The following is a 4,865-nucleotide window of genomic DNA, read 5'->3' on the forward strand; positions in this document are numbered from 1 at the left end:
TTCTCCACAGACATAGCTATTACCCTCGAAAACTAAAACTTTTGACATAGGAAAAGAGCCTTTAATCACATTCTTTACCATGTGCAATCATAAAATAGTCTAATATCTTAATTTTTTTCCACGGACGAAGCTATTACTGCCGAAAACTCAAACTTTTGAAATAGTAAAAGAGCCTTTTATCACATTCTTTACCATGTGCAATCATAAAATAGTCTAATATCTTCATTTTTTCCACAGACTTAGCTATTATCCCGAAAACAAAAACTTTTGAAATGGGAAAAGAGCCTTTAATCACATTCTTTACCATGTGCAATCATAAAATAGTCTAATATCTTCATTTTTTCCACACACATAGCTATTACCCTCGAAAACTAAAACTTTTGAAAGAGGAAAAGAGCCTTTAATCACATTCTTTAAAATGTGCAATCATAAAATAGTCTAATATCTTCATTTTTTCCACAGACATAGCTATTACCCTCGAAAACTACAACTTTTGACATAGGAAAAGAGCCTTTAATCACATTCTTTACCATGTGCAATCATAAAATAGTCTAATATCGTCATTTTTTCCACAGAAATAGCTAATACCATCGATAACTAAAACTTTTAAAATAGGAAAAGAGCCTTTAATCACATTCTTTACCATGTGCAATCATAAAATAGTCTAATATCGTCATTTTTTTCCACAGACGTAGCTCTTACCCCCGAAAACTAAAACTTTTCAAATAGGAAAAGAGCCTTTAATCACATTCTTTACCATGTGCAATCATGAAATGGTTTAATATCTTCCTTTTTTTCACTGACGAAGGTATTACCCTCGAAAACTAAAACTTTTGAAATAGGAAAAGATCCTTTAATCACATTCTTTACCATGTGCAATCATAAAATAGTCTTATATCGTCATCATTTTCCACTGACTTAGCTATTACCCCCGAAAACTAAAACTTTTGAAATAGGAAAAGAGCCTTTAATCACATTCTTTACCATGTGCAATCATAAAATAGTCTTATATCGTCATCTTTTTCCACGGAGTTAGCTATTTTCCCCGAAAACTAAAACTTTTGAAATAGGAAAAGAGCCTTTGATCAAATTCTATACCATGTGCAATCATAAAATAGTCTAATATCTTCATTTTTTTCCACAAACATAGCTATTACCCTCTAAAACTAAAACTTTTGAAATAGGAAAAGAGCCTTTAATCACATTCTTTACCATGTGCAATCATAAAATAGTCTAATATCTTCATTTTCTCCACAGACATAGCTATTACCCTCGAAAACTAAAACTTTTGACATAGGAAAAGAGCCTTTAATCACATTCTTTACCATGTGCAATCATAAAATAGTCTAATATCTTAATTTTTTTCCACGGACGAAGCTATTACTGCCGAAAACTCAAACTTTTGAAATAGTAAAAGAGCCTTTTATCACATTCTTTACCATGTGCAATCATAAAATAGTCTAATATCTTCATTTTTTCCACAGACTTAGCTATTATCCCGAAAACAAAAACTTTTGAAATGGGAAAAGAGCCTTTAATCACATTCTTTACCATGTGCAATCATAAAATAGTCTAATATCCTCATTTTTTCCACAGACATAGCTATTACCCTCGAAAACTAAAACTTTTGAAAGAGTAAAAGAGCCTTTAATCAAATTCTTTAAAATGTGCAATAATAAAATAGTCTAATATCTTCATTTTTTCCACAGACATAGCTATTACCCTCGAAAACTACAACTTTTGACATAGGAAAAGAGCCTTTAATCACATTCTTTACCATGTGCAATCATAAAATAGTCTAATATCGTCATTTTTTCCACAGACGTAGCTCTTACCCCCGAAAACTAAAACTTTTCAAATAGGAAAAGAGCCTTTAATCACATTCTTTACCATGTGCAATCATGAAATAGTTTAATATCTTCCTTTTTTTCACTGACGGAGGTATTACCCTCAAAAACTAAAACTTTTGAAATAGGAAAAGATCCTTTAATCACATTCTTTACCATGTGCAATCATAAAATAGTCTAATATCTTCATTTTTTCCACAGACATAGCTATTACCCTCGAAAATTAAAACTTTTGAAATAGAAAAAGAGCCTTTAATCACATTCTTTCCCATGTGCAATCATAAAATAATCTAATATCTTCATTTTCTCCACAGACATAGCTATTACCGTCGAAAACTAAAACTTTTGAAATAGGAAAAGAGCCTTTAATCACATTCTTTACCATGCGCAATCATAAAATAGTCTAATATCTTCATTTTTTCCACGGATTCATTCAAAGTAAAGAGAACAAAATGATTAGATGTAATATCTTAAAGCTAATCTTGCTTATTTAGCATCCTTACTTCAACGAAGTTCAACCAGGACTGTCGAAAAGAATGAAATTAGTTTCATTCAAACTAAAGAGAACAAAATGATTAGATGCAATATCTTAAAGCTAATATTGCTTGTTTAGCATCCTTACTTCAACGAAGTTCAACCGGGACTGGCGAAAAGACTGAAATTAGTTTTATTCAAACTAAAGAGAACTAAATTATTTGATGTAATTTCTTAAAGCTAATCTTGCTTGTTTAGCATCCTTTCTTCAACGAAGTTCAACAAGGACTGGCGAAAAGAATGAAATTAGTTTCATTCAAACTAAAGAGAAAAAAATGATTAGATGCAATTTCTTATGGCTAATCTTGCTTGGTTAGCATCCTTAATTCAACGAAGTTCAACAAGAACTGGCGAAAAGAATGAAATTAGTTTCATTCAAACGAAAGAGAACAAAATGATTAGATATAATTTCTTAAAGCTAATCTTGCTTGTTTAGCATCCTTACTTCAACGAAGCTCAACCAGGACTAGCGAAAAGAATGAAATTAGTTTCATTCAAACTAAAGAGAACAAAATGATTAGATGTAATTTCTTAAAGCTAATCTTGCTTTTTTAGCATCCTTACTTCAACGAAGTTCAACCAGGACTGGCGAAAAGAATAAAATTAGTTTCATTCAAACTAAAGAGAACAAAATGATTAGATGCAATTTCTTAAAGCTAATTTTGCTTGTTTGGCATTCTTACTTGAACGAAGTTCAACCAGGACTGGCAAAAAGAATGAAATTAGTTTCATTCCAATTAAAGAGAACAAAATGATTAGATGTAATCTCTTAAAGCTAATCTTGCTTGTTTAGAATCCTTACTTCAACGAAGTTCAACCAGGACCGTCGAAAAGAATGATATTAGATTCATTCAAACTAAAGAGAACAAAATTATTAGATGCAATTTCTTAAGGCTAATCTTGCCTGTTAAGCATCCCTACTTCAACGAAGTTCAACCAGGACTGGCAAAAAGAATGAAATTAGTTTCACTCAAACTAAAGAGAACAAAATGATTAGATGAAATTTCTTAAAGCTAATTTGCTTGTTTAGCATCCTTACTTGAACGAAGTTCAACCAGGACTGGCGACAAGAATGAAATTAGTTTCATTCAAACTAAAGAGAACAAAATGATTAGATGCAATTTCTTAAAGCCAATCTTGCTTGTTTAGCATCCTTACTTCAACGAAGTTCAAAGGGGACTGGTGAAAAAAATTAAATTAGTTTCATTCAAACTAAAGAGAACAAAATGATTAGATGTAATCTCTTAAAGCTAATCTTGCCTGTTTAGCATCCTTACTTCAACAAAGTTCAACCAGGACTTTCGAAAAGAATGAAATTAGTTTCATTCAAACTAAAGAGAACAAAATGATTAGATGCAATTTCTTAAAGCTAATCTTGCTTGTTTAGCATCCTTACTTCAACGAAGTTCAACCAGGACTGGCGAAAAAAATGAAATTAGTTTCATTCAAACTAAAGAGAACAAAATGATTAGATGTAATCTCTTAAAGCTAATCTTCCTTTTTTAGCATCCTTACTTCAACAAAAGTCCAACCAGGACTGGTGAAATGAATGAAATTACTTTCATTGAAACTAAAGAGAAGAAAATGATTAGATGCAATTTCTTAAAGCTAATCCTACTTGTTTAGCATCCTTACTTCAACGAAAGTTCAACGAGGACTGGCGAAAAGAATGAAATTAGTTTCATTCAAACTAAAGAGAACAAAATGATAAGATATAATTTCTGAAAGCTAATCTTGCTTGTTTAGTATCCTTATTTCAACGAAGCTCAACCAGGACTGGCAAAAAGAAGGAAATTAGTTTCATTCAAACGAAAAGGAACAAAAAGGGCGAAAAAAATGAAATTATTTTCAATCATACTAAAGAGAAAAAATGATTAGATATAATTTCTGAAAGCTATTCTTGCTTGTTTAGCATCCTTACTTCAACAAAGTTCAACCAGGACTGACGAAAAGGAATGAAATTAGTTTCATTCAAACTAAAGAGAACAAAATGATTAGATGCAATTTCCTAAGGCTAATCTTGCCTGTTTAGCATCCTTACTTCAACGAAGTTCAACCAGGACTGGCGAAAAGAATAAAATTAGTTTCATTCAAACTAAAGAGAACAAAATGATTAGATGCAATTTCTTAAAGCTAATTTTGCTTGTTTGGCATTCTTACTTGAACGAAGTACAACCAGGACTGGCGAAAAGAATGAAATGAGTTTCATTCAAATTAAAGAGAACAAAATGATTAGATGTAATCTCTTAAAGCTAATCTTGCTTGTTTAGCATCCTTACTTCAACGAAATTCAACCAGGACCGGCGAAAAGAATGATATTAGATTCATTCAAACTAAAGAGATCAAAATTATTAGATGCAATTTCTTAAGGCTAATCTTGCCTGTAAAGCATCCCTACTTCAACGAAGTTCAACCAGGACTGGCAAAAAGAATGAAATTAGTTTCACTCAAACTAAAGGGAACAAAATGATTAGATGAAATTTC

This window comes from Artemia franciscana, unplaced genomic scaffold (genome assembly GCF_032884065.1).
Source record: "Artemia franciscana unplaced genomic scaffold, ASM3288406v1 Scaffold_1403, whole genome shotgun sequence".
Taxonomy (NCBI): Eukaryota; Metazoa; Arthropoda; class Branchiopoda; order Anostraca; family Artemiidae; genus Artemia; species Artemia franciscana.